The sequence below is a fragment of the Canis lupus genome, chromosome 11 (assembly GCF_048164855.1).
Source record: "Canis lupus baileyi chromosome 11, mCanLup2.hap1, whole genome shotgun sequence".
In the NCBI taxonomy this organism is placed as follows: Eukaryota; Metazoa; Chordata; class Mammalia; order Carnivora; family Canidae; genus Canis; species Canis lupus.
Genome location: NC_132848.1, coordinates 18480240 through 18496294, shown reverse-complemented (window position 1 = coordinate 18496294; position 16055 = coordinate 18480240). Strand labels below are relative to the sequence as shown.

The window sequence follows — 16055 nt, the reverse complement described above, 5'->3', positions numbered from 1 at the left end:
TCTGAAGCACTTTCACACTCCTCTCTTGTACCCAACACACCTGTTCGATGAGTCAGGCACTAGATCCACATGGTACCTTGAGAAATCCAGGGCCCAGGGGGACAACAGCCTTTGTGTTCTGGCTCTAAAGTCAGCAGGCTTCCTGCACGCTACCTGGGCCATCGCAGACCACAGACTCACAGCTCTGACCTTCTCACCAACAAGCACAAATTGGGATTCCATGGTCCTTGGCTGTTTATCCACATCATCTAGTCTCACCACGCAAAACACAGAGGAGATTCCAGCCCTCCTCTAGGCTGGAAGCCCAGGACAGGGGGCATGAAGTACCTGGGAGAAGAGAAAGAACACCTTTTGTGTCTTTTCCCTCTAAAATGCCCCTGCCAACCTCTAATAGTCTCAGTCTCAGTGGTTTTGTTGCCTCCCTACACATAGTAGCCAGAGGACCTGTGAAAACACAAATCAGATCATGTCACCATCTAGCTCTGCACCTGCAGGGGCTCCATGTCTCACCCAGGGTAGTAGCCAGCACCTTCACAGTGCACCCCCTGAGCTGGTTCCTCTATCATCCCATCCTTCTCCTCTTCCCTCACTCGGCCCTAGTCCCACTGCCTCAAGGCCTTTGCATTTGCTCTTACTTCAGCCTGGAAGGCTCTTTCCCTGAAGCACCCACACAACTTCCTCCATACTGATTCCAAACTTTCCTCACATGGAATCTTTCCAGTGAAGCCCAACCCAGTGACCCAGCATAAATCTGCCACCCTCACCCACCATTCCCACTCAGTGCCTCTTCCAATTCCTTCCATAGTACTCATCACTACTTGTTCATACACTTTAGCATTTATTATTTCTGTATTTTGGCCCTTGTCTGTCGCTTCTCACGGGAATGTGACCTCATGGAGGACCTGGCGTTCATGGTTTTGCTTTGTTCACAGTGTGTGGCTCAACACCAAGAGTAGTAGTCACTTGGTAGATATATACCAAATGTTGAAATTCTGATTAAATAAATGAGTGAAATGCAAGCTCAGAGAGGCCATTTCACCGTCACCTGCTTGTCACACATAAGTTACATCAGCTCATGATTTTCTCAGGGCAATTTGCTATTTCCTTTGAGGAGGTGCTATGACTTGTAATTAATCATATGATTGTTTTTACCTCTTCCATGTTTTTCTCCCCGACTAGAATCAAATCTCCTCAAGGGTAACTACTGAGTGTCTGTCAGATGTTTGCCCCAAACAACAAGTAGAATTGGTTAGATTAGAGTATTCATGAATTAGTATGCAGCAGACTAGACAGACTTATCATGTTTCAGAGAGTTAAAAATTATATATTTTTTTCTGGAATGTTGGCCATGGATGTGACTGGTGCACACGCACGTCCCCCCCCACACACACACGAATGAACTTACATGTACCAGCACTGACTGTCCAAGAGCCTGAGGATGTTCTCAGCTCATAAAGCCAGGTCATGAGATGTGAGTTATTCATGGGAAAGTAAGAGAAAGCATGTTAAAGGTACTGTGTATGTGATTATTTCCTTCACTGAGTTTAACGTGAAAACTTCATTGCCCTCGACTTGTCTAGCCTCTCACACAGACCTCTAGGTGTCTGGGGTTCTATGGCACAATTTTTCCCAGGAATCTTCAGCTGACACATTCAGGAAAGAGAGAAATCTAGTTCCTTTACTGAGTCTGACTTTTAAAGATCATATTTTTTTAAAGGCTTATCCCTAAAACAACAGTTTTGAGATCAGAGAGTGGGTGTGAGAAGGTTGAGGAGGGGAGAAAGGATCATCTCATACTACATTTTGTGGACTGATTTCCCTGGCGAACAAGCTACCATCTGGGGATGGAATCCTGTGATCACAGTCACACATGCACCCATGCACACATGCACTATGCAAGAGGAAAGGGATGTGACTAGAATAGAGGACTGTGACCACACCTGTCACACCCATGGTGCAGCTTCTGTGGCTCCTCTCTGAGGTGAGCACCGCCCCGAGGGATCCTGCCACCCTTCACAAAACATCAGTCTTCTCTGTTGGAAGGCTTTTGGTTGGAAGAGTCTTCTTCACTTGGTTTTGGGGTTGTTGCTCTCAGGGACCAAGACAGGAGTAGCTTACTGCCTCCTTACTGGCCACCTGAGAACACCCAGGACTTCTCTTGGCCCAGGTTAACTCAGTCATGAAAAAGAATTCAAGAAAATGGCAATGAAAATGAAGGTGATGTCAGAGTCAGGAGGAAATGTCATTGCCACAGTAGAAGATGCACTGCTCTTGGTTTCTCATTCAACACTCATGACACAGTTGAGTGACCCTTGTTTTAATTCTTTCATTCATGACTTCTCTTTTTCCTTGACCACATTCACCACCATGAGCAAGGATTTTCCCTTAAAACTGGGCTTATTTCAACAAGGATATTGTAACATTACAAACAGAATCCCATCCCCTAAAACAAATCCTACAACTTGCCACTGCTTTAGCATGCCTTCTACTCCCGCAAAAGGCCTCACTCAAACATTCCTTGGCTCCTAAATGTCTCCGCTCACCAACTACCTGTTCCTCTCAAGTCTCACCTCCTCTAAGAGGTGTCTCCAACTCTCCCTCACTCAGATTCAAAAATTTGCCCTCTAGAGAACAAGTTCCTCAACAGTGCCATGACTGTGGGGTATGAGACCCTGAGGGGCTCTGTGGGCCCAGCTTAGAGCCTTCCACATAGTAGAAATTCGGTCAATGTGGACCAACCTTGATGCCAAACCTGATAGGCTGAGGGGCCTGTAAGGCTGCATCTGTCCTCCTCTACAGGATGACACGATGGAGCAGCTGTGCTTACTGCAGGATGCCAGTCCTTCCTGCTAGCCACTGCCTGATTCCCCTACCCCAGCACATAGGAGATTCTTCCAGGCAATCTCCTCTCCCCTAGGGCTGCCCTGCAATGCTCACCCTGCTTCACCTGAAGAGAGGAAGTGCTTCGTGAAAAGTCTCAGCATGCAGTTGAGACTGTGCCCAGTTGCTGGGCACACAGCATGTGCTTCCTCTCCTCCTAGCCAGGGAAGCATTATTACCTAACAGAAATGCCCAGAAGAGGTTCCTAGGCCCCTGTGAATGAGATTCTTATGGAAGCTGGAGGTCACCTGTATGCCACTGGCTCTCCTTCACTTCTCTTCTTCCTTCCTCCTTCCTCCCCTCCTCTGCTCATTCCTTCCTTTCCCTCTCCCTCACTCTCTCCCTCTTCTTTCCCTCTGCATCTCTTTCCCCCTCCCTCTCCTTCCTTCTCCTACTTTTTTTTTTTTGAATCCAAAAAGTATTTATTGAGTGCCTGGTATGTGCTAGATAATGTTCCAGGTACTTGGAACACAGCAGAGAACATGACCAAGGGCCCTGCCTTCACGGAGCTTACAGTCTAGCATTTTTCATCCCCACACCTGCATGTAGTCTGTGACCCTGAGCAGGCCACCGCTCTGTGCCTGCTCTTGGCTCCTTGACATGGGAACAGGCAGGCCCGGCTCAGAGGGGGACAATGTGCCTGCTACACCATGAAGGCCAAACAGGACACCCACCCCCAACCCACCACCCAGACAGTAGAAAGGGCTGGAAGTTGACTTTTCATAATAAAGTACAAGGGGGGAAAGGCAGAGAGAATCGAGCCAGGTGGTTGTGTGTCTTACCGCACCAGGGCCTGGGCTAGCTACACAAAGTGCTGCTGCTGCTTCATGGCGGCCTTGCTGGCAAGGTCGTTGGCCTTCTCTGTAGTTGCCAGCGCTGTCGTCTCCTTTGCCTTCTCCTTGGCTTCCTTGGCTGTCTTCACAAGGGTTTTGGAAGGGGCATCACCTTGCAGCTTGGCCAAGATATATTCGAAGGCCTTCATTGTCTTGGTCACATTTATTTTGAATCAGGCAAGATCAAATTCCTGGACAGCTCTGGAGACACGAAATAAGCTAGAGGAGACCCAGGCTTCCTGGCAGATTTTGGTCCAGCCAGTGTTATCAGAGTTCACACAGTAAACACATCGTTCCTCCACCACCATCGGCTGGGCGTGGTTGATGTTCCAGGTGAAGGTGGTCATGGTCTGGTTCTTTGGGTCCACAATAGAATCCTCCAGGATGTACATCGAGTGAGCAACATTGGCAGGAAACAGTCTGTCTCCCCCAGCAGGGCATACTGTTGGTCTTGGTCAGGAGATGCTGGGACAGGAGTTTCTGGTCAGGGGTCACCTCCCAGTGCACTATGTCTTCCATCAAGACATGTTTGCTATAGAGATTCGGGTACTGCTGCCAGAAGGCAGTGAACACTTGGTCCCAGAAACTCCAGAGCACGCTCTGGCTCAGGCAATACTTCATCATCGTCCCGGCCGGGGTGGGCTAAGAACCCGCACAGCATCAGGGGTGTGAGGCTGGTGGGGGGTGGGGGGATGCGGAGGCCGGGTCGGGACTCAGCGCACACTCACCAGACTCATAGCTCAATAACCACCACGCCTGCCCAAGGAGCCGCCGCCATGAGGACCTCCTCATCCTTTTTCTTCCTCATTGTCCCCTTTCTCCCTTCTCCTTTCTATCTCCCCTTCCCCTCCTCCCTCATCCTTCCTCTTGCTTCCTCTCTTCCATTCCCCTCCCTCCCTTCTCTCTCTTTCCCTTCTCTCCTTCCCTGCCCTTTCCTTCACTTTTGCCTTCCCTCCTTCTTCCTCCTCCTCTCTCTACCTTCCTCCCCATCTCCCTCTTCTCTCCCTCACTTCCCTCTGTCTTTCCCTCCCCTGTCTACTGTCCCTTCTACTCCATCTCTTTCCTCTCTTTCCCCCTTCCTCTCTCTCTTCCTTCACCCCTTTCCCAACCTACCTCCATATGTCTTAGAGGAAGTTCTTTGTGAAGCTTGAGATGTGTTATTCTCAGTGCTTTCTAGTTCCTGGACAAGAAGATACTGAGGTTGACACTTGGGGTTTGCTCGGAAACCATCTCTCAACCATGACATTTCTTTCATCTCAGAGGAGATGGGACAGTCTCCTCCTCCTCAGCTAGGGACGAGGTACCTGCTGTAAGGGCAATGCCTTCAGCACCCACCTGCCCCTCTGACTTCTAGCCAAGGCAGGGTTTCTGATTGAGAAACACAAAGTTAGGGGAATCCCTGGGTGGCTCAGCGGTTTTGCACCTGCCTTTGGCCCAGGGTGCAATCCTGGAGTCTCGGGATCGAGTCCCACGTCGGGCTCCCAGCGTGGAGCCTGCTTCTCCCTCTGCCTGTGTCTCTGCCTCTCTCTCTCTCTCTCTCTCTGTCTATCATAGATAAATAAGTCTTTTTAAAAAGAGAGAGAAACACAAAGTTAGACTGAAAAGGAAGTTCAGCAGCATCCAAAGTCATGACTGTGAGAATATGTACTTAGATTTTGAGGTCTGACACATCACTCCTTTGGAGAGGACAAGGGGGCAATAAAAGTGATGGGTCATGGATGGGTCAAATGATCAAGGCCTTTTATAACTGCCATGAGACTCAGCACATTTACCAAACTACATGCTCACATAGCTACAAGAATTATAGAAAATCAATTGATCCTTTTATTGTACACTGGGTGAATACAATGGCCTGAATTTTTTTTGAGAAGCATTTACAACAGAAAAGTAGAGATCCCCGAGGCCAGGAAACAGAAGGTTTTGGATTCCCATAAATAGATCCATGGGGTCAAAGGGCTTGAGAATTCTGGGGGCAGCACTGGGGAGAAGTCATACTGGGCTCTTGCTAAATATCAGGGACAGGTGACCAGACACCCTAAAAACTCCAGCTCTGGCTAGAATTATAATCATGGGTATTTGTTAGCATCCAAAAATAAACCAAATCATTCTGTCAAAATTAAAGTTTATTTGTTTGTCATCAAGGATGGCAAGGTGCAATAAAACATACAGTAACTTTGTAACTTGTAGCAGTAGACTGAGGGAATCAAATTATCCCCAAAGATCAGAGTGAGAAATATGTTCTCCTTGTTAGGTTCTGGAATTTGCCAAGAGACATTTGATTTAAAATGAAGGAAAAGAGGGAGGAATAGGCAAGAAAAAAGAAAAAGAGGAAGGCAGGAAGGAAGGAAGGAGAGGAAGAAAGGAAGGAAAGAAGAGATAGAAGAAGAAAGAAAACCACCACAGCAGTGTCTTCTTTAGAACCTCTAAGACCCTGCTTTTGCAGTGCCAGTAAGTAAGCCCAGAGCCCCAGGCCTGCAGGCCCAACTTGTATGGGGAGCCAAGGAGGAATGCAGCCCATGTCTACCACCTGCAGGAATCCTTATTTTACTGGTGGCATGTGGTTTGTGTAAAACATTCATCAAAGGGAGATCACACTGCAAAGGGCTCCCCATTGTTCACATGTCTCCCCATGTAGGAAGTCCCAGATTGGAATCATCATCATATAAACCAGCCAGTACTCTATGTCCCTATCTCTATATTTTGCCCCTAGATATAGGATAGTCTGTTACTTATTGCCATGAATCCTTATGAGTCAAACATACTGATTAACACTTCACTTTTCTGTGCATCATGGTAATTATAATCACATTTCTTCTAACACTTAAGGCCTGGTTTCTCCTATCCCATTCCAGAAACCAAGAATCTCCATTCTAGAAAACAGTATCGCTGCATAGTTCTTCACCATAAATACTAGTCTTCAGAGGTCCTCCTTCGCTGGACTTGTCAAAATATTCCGATGCCCCTCTAACTACTGAATCCCTTCTTGCTTTAGTAAAGATTTCCTCCTGTCCATTCAAGGAACACAGTCAGAAGATGTATTCCCAGGAGTTACATGGTAGAAGTATTCTAGTTTATTTGAATTCATGAGTCTTCTGAGTCCATCCTCAATGCTATACCAAGGGAGCTCCAATATCTCCACCTCATTGACTATTCTCCATTGAAGTAGATAAGCTTCAGAGAATCTTCTGAAGCACCCTTTCAGAATACTTCCATTATTGTTCTCAACTTCCTACTGGTACATACTAGCCAAATCCTGCAATGTATTCAGCAACTAGGTGATTGCCTCTCATGGAAAGAACTACACCTTTCATTCAGCTTAGAAGATAAATAAATGAGAAGAAATAGTTTCATCTTTACATGCATTTAAAGGCTGCATACCTATTATTTCCTTTTGCAAGGTTTCAAATGCCACAATAAATGTCAACAGATACCACATTTTTATATTTATCCTTGCACACATATAAACCAAGCATCATCATTATTCGTATCCCAGGCTCTCAATGTATAATTTTACTTCATCCCAGTACAAAAGCCTTCGAATTCTGAGACCAAAGTATAGCAGGGATTATCACTAGTAGCAGTGTGGAACCCTAACACTCATACTGAGGATTTGATTATAAATATTGTCAAATTTGGGCACACTAGAATATGTGGCAACAGATTATGTGGTACTGAGAACTTTGGCTCCTGGGAAGATGAAGTAGAAGTACTTTTCCTTATTATTCCTGTTAAGTATGAATAAAACTTTTAAAACTTTTAAAAAGTATAATACACTGAACTGTTGAGAGAAAAAACCAGACCAGTAAGATAACTTGAGGAATAACACCAGGTCGAGTTCTCTGAATTTTCTTTCTATCTCATATTCCATATTTGGAGACAAGGACAGCAACTCAGAAACAGCAATGGGAATAAGCAGCAGCAACAACAAAATGGCCCCAACAAAAGTCTATTCTTTCTAGCTAAATGATCAGGGAAGGGATAATGTAGATGACAGAAAATGTAGAAAACAACCACCTTAATCCAGCCAAACATCATAGAAAATACCTGTGGTCCCATGTTACCCAATGTCAGGAAAGGCTGAGTAGGGAGTCTTGATTTCCACCCTTACAATGCTATATTGCGGTACCTCATCCTTCCTACATACCCTTCCAGGGATGTGGTAGAAAAGACTGGGTAGGAGGCAGACATTTTTAACTCTGTTTGGCATCAGCTTCAATGGAGACCATATAGGGGACATGGGCTTTCATTTCTACCTGGCAGTAATGAGGTGCCTTCCTCCTCCCCGTTGAGTGATATTAGGAGAGACCTCATAGAATTCAAGACTGTCACCACTGCCTCTGCTAAAGAAACCCTCCTCCTGCCTCTGGTGTCATTTAAGGACATCTGAGGAGCAGTAATGAGGAGGAGCCTCTCTTAACCAGACTGATATCAGTGGAAGACCATGGGACCCAGAATCCCAATTCTTAGTCACCAGTAACAAGCACACCTCCCTACTTTGTCAGTTGAGATTAAGGGGTAACCTGAATTTCTACCACCACATGGCAGCAATAAGCCAGTAGAAACAGATGGTTTAAATAAGATACAAAGTCTCATTACATAATATTCAAAATCTAGGTTCAATTAAAAATCGCTTGTCATGCCAAGAAACAAAAAAAATGTCCATTTGAATGGAGACATACAGGTGACATAACAACACTGAGATAATAGAGGTGTTAGAATTACCTGAAAAAGATTTGAAAGCAGTCATTGTTAAAATACTTCAATAGGCAATAATGAAAATGCTTGAAACGCATGAAAAATTAGAAAGACTCAGCAAAGAAATAGAAGATAAGAAGAAAAAAATGGAACATTTCAAACTGAAAAACACAATAAAGGACACTCAAAAACTCAATGCATTGGTCAACATCAGAATGATGGAGACAAAGGAAAGAATCAGTTAATTTGACATTTAACAATAGAATTACCCAATTTGACCAATAAGAAAAAAAAAATAGATTGAGGGAGAAAAACTGAACAGAGATTCAGGGAATAGTGGGACTATATAAAATATCTAACACTTGTGTCATCAGAGTCCTGGATTAAGATGAGAAAATTGTTGGAACTGAAAAAAATATATACAAAAAAATAGTGGTTGAAATTTTCTCAAATTTATCAAAAAACACAAGCTAATAGTTTTAAGAAGCCAAACTAATCCCAATGACATCCAGGCAAACCATAGTCAAATTTATGAAAACTAAAGTCTTTTTACTTATAGGAGGGTGAAAATATTGAATGGCAATACATTTCTCAACAGAAACCATGAAGATAATAACGTATTGACACAATTCTTTCAAGCACTGAAGAACAGACTATCAATCCAGAGACATATCCAGGAGAAATACCCTGTAGGAATGAAACAGATATCATGTCAGTGTCAAAAGAGGAAAAGTTAATACAATTTGTTGCCAGGAGACATACTTTAAAAGCATAAACAAGAAATGTCTCTAAACAGAAAATAATAAAAGAAGAAGTCTTGGAGCATATGGAAAGGATAAAGCTATGGTAACAGCAGAAATATGGATCAAAGGTAGCCTTTAGAACTCTTAATGATTTTTCAAATTGTCCTTGGACCTTTAAGCAAGAATTATAACAGAATATAGGAAATGCCTAAGACAATTACACTACAAACGGGAAGGATAAAGGGCTATGAACTGTGGTAGGGATTTTACACTTCACTCAAACTCTAGCAAAGTTCTTATGTACTAAATTATGTTAACGTTCATTCAAATTTCATGGATATAAGTTAAAATGTTAATTTTAGTCTCCAGGGCAAGCACTAAGAAATTAACTCCAAAGAAAAATTAATGAAAAGAGAAACAAAGTGTTACACTAGAAGGTATTTTTTTAATGATTTTATTTCTTCCCGAGGACACACACACAGTGAGAGAGAGGAGAGAGAGAGAGAGAGAGAGAGAGAGAGAGAGAGAGAGAGGCAGGCAGAGACAGAGCAGAGGCAGAGGGAGAAGCAGGCTCCAAGCAGGAAGCCCAATGTGGGACCTGATCCCGGGTCTCCAGGATCAGGCCCTGTGCAACCGCTGAGCCACCCGGCTGCCCTAGAAGGTATTTTTTAAAAACAGACTAATGAAGCAAATGGAGGAAAAGAGAAGCCATTACTACCAAATTTACAGAAATAAAAAACGTAATAGATTATGAATAACTGTATGCTGCCATATTAGATAACCGTAGAGGACATAAACAAATTCCTAGGAAGACACAAACTGCAAAGCTGGACTCAATAAAAAACAGAAAGTGTGAATAGGCCTGTAATAAGTAGATAGAGTCAGTAATTTTTTTTAAAGATTTTATTTATTTATTCATGATAGTCACAGAGAGAGAGAGAGAGAGAGAGAGAGAGAGAGAGAGGCAGAGACACAGGCAGAGGGAGAAGCAGGCTCCATGCACCGGGAGCCCGACGTGGGATTCGATCCCGGGTCTCCAGGATCACGCCCTGGGCCAAAGGCAGGCGCCAAACCACTGCGCCACCCAAGGATCCCTGAGTCAGTAATTTTAAAAAATGTTTAAAGAACTTTTAACAAAGAAAATTCAAGGTGAGATGACCTCACTGGTGAGTTTTACCAAACACTTAAGGAATACCACCATCCTTCAAAAACTCTTCCAAAATGTAGAAGAGGAGAGAACACAATTCAGCTAATTCTGGTTTCAGCTAAGAAACCAGAAGAATTGAGAAGAAAAGAGATACATATCAATAACTTTTATGAACACAGATGCAAAAAATTCTCAATAAAATACTGGCAGACAGAATCCAGGAGCATAGATTCCAACAACATGATCTAGTATTATTAATGTCATGAATAAATCTTAGCTTAAGATATAAACATCAATAAACATAAAACAACATATCATAGGGTAAAGAAAGAAAACATAAATATCTTAAAAGACAAAGAAACATCTTTTGAGAAATACCAACATTTTAATGGTAAAAACACTCAGTGAATTAGATATAGAAGAGAACTTCCCCGATCTAATAAAGGACATCTTTGGGGGGAAAAAAAGGTCTTGAAATGTCTAACAGTGAAAGAAAAATCTTTCTACCATTAGGAATAGGACAAGAATATATGCTTTCCATATGAGGTTTAGGATTAGCTTTTCTATTTCTGCAAAATAAACAGCTGGGATTTTGATAGCAATGGTATTAAATCTGTAGATTACTTTAGGGAGTATTGCCATTTTGACAGTATTGCATGGCAATGAACAATCTGAAAACGAAATTAAGAAAACAATTCAATGCATAAAGCATTAGAAAGAGTAAAACACTTAGGAATAATTCTAAGAAATACATTTTCGAATAAAAAGTACAAGACTTGTATCCTGAAAACTAAACAATCATTGAAAGAAATTATAGAATACCTAAATAAATTGGAAGATATCCGGTGGTCAGGGATTGGAAAATGTGTGATGTTGGTGTTAAGATAGACAGATAAATCAATGGGATAGAATTGAAAGTCTTTTTTAAATTTAATTGAAATTTTAATTTAATTGAAACTCTAAAAATAAATTTATACATTTATGTAATGAATGTAATAAATGCATACATTTATGGATAATTGATTTTCAGCAAGAATTCAAAGACAATTTGATGGAGAAAGAAGAGTTTTTTCAGCAAATGATGCTGATACAACTAGATATCCACATATAAAAGAAGGATATTCAGCTCTTAACCTTGCATCATGTGCAAACGTTAACTCAAAATAGAAGATAAAACCAACTAAATATGAAATTAAGGCTAAAATAATCTCCTAGAGGAAAACACAGAGTAAATCTTTGGGAAGTTAGGGTAAATAATAATTGGACAAAAACACTATCCAGAAAGTGACTTCTTTACAATTCTCAGAAAATTAAGTACAACTGACAAATTATTGGACACTGCACCTGAAACTAATGATGTACTACTATATGTTGGCAAATTGAATTTGAATTTAAAAAAGAAAAAGAAAACTAAGGCTGGAAGTAACTTCTTCAACTTGATCAAAAATACCTGAGAAAGCTCCACTTAACATTATATTCAATGATAAAAGATTAAATACTTTCTGTTATGTGGTTAAAGACAAGAATGTCCATTCCACAACTTTTATTCAACATATACTTGAAGTTGTAGCCTAAACAATAAGGCAACAAAAGGAAATTAAAGGAATACAGATTAGGAAAGAATAAATACCAGTACCTGGATGGCCCAGTTGTTTAAGCGTCTGATCCTTAGGCTCAGCTCATGATCCTTGGGTACTGGGATAGAGCCTCATGTCAGGCTCTCTGCTCAGTGGGGAACCTGCTTCTCCCTTTCTCTGCCTTCCCCCACCACCACATTCAGGGGCTCTCTCTCACTCTTTCTTTCTCTCTCTCTCAAATAAATTAGCAAATAATCTTTTTTTTTTAAAGAAAAGCAAAGAATAAAGTGTTGTTATTTGCAGATATGATTGTCTAAGGAGAAAACCACCAAGAATTCACAAAACAAGAATAGAAGTAATTAGTAAATTCGTGAGGTCACAGCATATAAGATTTATCTACAAAAACCAATTATGGTTCTAAATACCAGCAGTCAACACATGGATACCAAATTAAAATTACAATTATAAATATTGAAAGTACTGTGAAATTCTTAGGAGTAAATATAACAAAACATAAAGGACATGCATGCTGAAACTATCAAATACAATTGGAAGAAATAGGACAAGATCTAAATAAAAGAAGACACATCATGTTCATGAGTTAGAAGGATTAGAAGACGACATAGTAAAGGTGTCAATCCTCCCCTAATTTGGTATCTAGTTTTAAAGCAATTATTATCAAAATTCTAGCACATTTTTTTTCTATAAACACAAATAGAATTATTCTGAAATTTACATGGAAGGAAAAAGAATGAGAAAAGCTAAAACAACTTTGAAAAAGAAGAAAGCAGGAGAAATCAGTCTCGTATATTCCAAGACATATTATACAACTCTAGTGATCAAGATTGCATGGTATTGGTGGAGGGATTGACATAGAGGGTAATGAAATAGAAAGGGGAGCCCCAAAACAGACTCATAAATTTGTCCACTTTATCCTTACTAAGGTGCAAAAGAATTCAATGAAAGAAGGGTAGCCTTTTTAACAAATGGTTTGAGAGCAGTTGGACATCTATCTATGGGCAAAATATTTAAAAATTAAAAAAAAATGTCATAGACCTAAACCTTACACTTTGTACAAAAATCAACTCTAAATGGGTCACTGACTTACGTATAAAATATAAAGCTATGAATATTTTTAAAAATAGGAGATAATTTGGGAGTTTGGGCCAGAATTGATATCAGAAGCATGATCCATAGAAGAAAAAAATTGACAAAATGGACTTCATCAGAATTACATAAAAACTTTTGCTCTGCAAAAAGGCTCTCTGGGGGCAAAAAGCCTCATAAGTGGAAGAAAATATTTGCAAACCACATAAGCAATAAAGGGCTAATATCTAGAATATGTAAAGAACTCTCAAAATGAAAAATAACAACAAAACAACTGGAAAATGGGCAGATATAAATAGAGACTTCACTGAGAAAAATACACAGATAGTAACTAAGCACATGAAAAGATATCCAACATCCCTTGCCAATTCGTCATTAGGGACATACAAAGTAAAACCACAATAATATATCACAAACTAATATATACCTATTAGATTGTCTGAAATTAAAAAAAAAAAACCTGTGATGATAGCAAGTGCTGGTGAGATTTCAGAGAAACAGGATCCCTCTGGTCATGAGAGCATAAGATGGTGGGAAAGTAAGCTGGTATGGCCATACCATCCTGTACTCCATTATACAAACCAGGAATCACATCTCTGGGCATTTATTCCAGAGAAATGAAAATTTTTGTTCGCATAAAACTTTCACACAAGTGACCATACTACTTGATTCATAATATTGCAGGGTGGAAACAATGTGGATGTCCTTTGGTAGGTTACGGGTTAAGTGCACAGTGGTGGCACTAATGGTACCATGGGGAGGCGCTGAGCAAGCTATCCATGTGAGTGAACCTCCGAGGAATGATGACAAGTAAAAAACACCAACCCCAATAGGTTGCATACAGTTTAATCTCATTTCTATCACATTCTTAAAATGATAAAATTACAGAAATGGAGAGCAGATTAGTAGTCGCCAATGGAAGATGAAGAAGGACGGGAATGGAGTATCCCTCCATGAGGGCACCATGAAGTATTTTGGGCTGTGTCTTGGCTGTATCAAAGTCAATATCATGGTTGTGATCTTGCACTATAGATACTGCATGAGGTCATCACCGGGGGAAGCAGAGTGAAGGGTAAAGGATCTCTCTGCATGATTTCTGTCAATTACTTATGAATCTATAATTATCTCAAAATGAAAAGTCAAATTAAAAATTAAAAATAATTATGTGGTACCATTTCATTGGGGCAGGCACTCCGGAGAGGCAGGATAGAATGAGGGAAGGAGGGGCAACAAATATGAGGCCTGTCACGGAGCCAGAGGTCCTATGAACCACTGCTCCTCAGGACTGCTGTACCCCAGGACCAGGAGCCAATGTGCCCACTGCACCTTCCCTTTCTCCTGCTGCTCCTCAACCCCAAGAGGTCCTAACTTCTCAGCACTTCCGGATTATGTCACGTCTAAACCAAAGGTCTGTGTGTGTTTGAGTATGCCCCCACGTCAGCTAGAACATAAACACCTTGAACTGTACCTGTTCTTGGTTAGGCTAGAAGACAAACACTGAGAAGGTGAGGAGCCCTACATGTATCCTTGTTTCCCCAGAATAATAGCACCAAACACAAAAGAGGAGTGGCGATTACATGCCAGGGGCCTAGGAGCCATCACCACATATGTCAGTCCATTTCAAGATCAGAGCAACCTGTTGTGTTTCCCTCTAAGTCTGTAGAAGAACAACTATGGCCAGGATTGTAACCCAGGAACATCACATCACTAGGAGGGGAGGTCCTGCAGCTTATGGTAAGTAGTCGTCCCCCGCTTCCTTTCTCGATAACACATACACACACACACACACACACACACACACACACACACACAAAAAAAACTACTCAACAGCATTATGAGTTTCGAGTGCTAACACTTTTGCCAAATTATATAAGCTTTTTATGACTGGAGTATGGTCTAACAGATTGTTTGGGTTTCTGAGGCTTTTATCCAAAGAATACCCTGGATCACCTTCAACAAATGAAAGATCCCTAGGGAAAGGCTAGGCTGCGAGAGTGGGGCTGTAACATAGGGTCTCAGGAAGAATCTGGAAGGTAGGACAGAAATGGCCTCTGGATGGTGGAATAAAGTGGGGATGAGATGTCTCGCCGAAGGACCTGTGCGGGGTGGGGGGCATGGGGGTCGCTTATGGAAAGGAGTAGGAAGGAGTTTGCAGCATGACGCCTACCCCACACAGGACCAAACCCATCTATGTGCGGTGCTGATTTCACAACAGTCCTTTGCAAGGGACAACTCCCTTTCTGTTTTTATTTCCCATTTTTTTATGCTTGGTAAATTTCATGTGGCCCGAGGGAGAACATAAAACCCCCTACATCAGCTCATTATCCTTATCACTCTGTAGTTTTGCCTTGTTCTCTATAAATAACCCACATTATGTAGAGCCCTCTTAGCAAACCTACGTTCTCTGTCCCTGCCCCCTCAAGGCCACCCCTCACCGCACCCCACTGTCCCCTCACAGCACCTCCGCTCCCCACTGTCTGTGCCTGGAACCTTGTAGATGGGCCCAAAGGTTGAGGATGAGGCTCTCAGGGACACAGCTTGAGAGGGGATCCCAGTTTCAGGCTTCCCAGCTTTTGCTTCCTACAGTACTGGTTCCCACTGGTCGCAGTGCAGCAGCCTGAGCCAACAGCAGTGGGACAGTGAGCTACAGCCTCTCTGGGTGACAAAGAGCAGAGGGGGAAGATGTGGGCGGGACCCAATGCTTGTGATGCCACAGGGGTCCCGGTGGGCCACCTGCATGCCTGGGGTTGCCACCACGTGATCCCCATGTCCCTGTTCACACTCTTGGGGTGGGTCGTCCAGCATACCTAGGATTGTTAGAGAAGGACTGAAAGCTCCATTCCTACAGGATGCGGTAACTTTGCTTGGCTCCATGCGTGTCCTCAATGAGGAGAAAGAGCCTTAGACACACAATAAAATAGAGAATTGATGACTCTGACAGCTAATCATTTGAAGAAACAGCAGATGCACTTGCAATGAAGACAGGTTTTGTGATATTTTTTGAAGTATGTTTAACTAACTGAATAATGTGTTATAATGATCACACTGGTATTTCTAAAGGTTTTAAGGATGA

At 42.1% G+C, this 16055-nt stretch overlaps 1 pseudogene; it reads right to left on the bottom strand.

Moving 5' to 3' along the window:
- Window positions 1–3682: 3682 nt before the first annotated feature.
- LOC140642160 (PRELI domain-containing protein 1, mitochondrial-like) lies at window positions 3683–4337 on the bottom strand (annotated as a pseudogene).
- Window positions 4338–16055: the final 11718 nt, after the last annotated feature.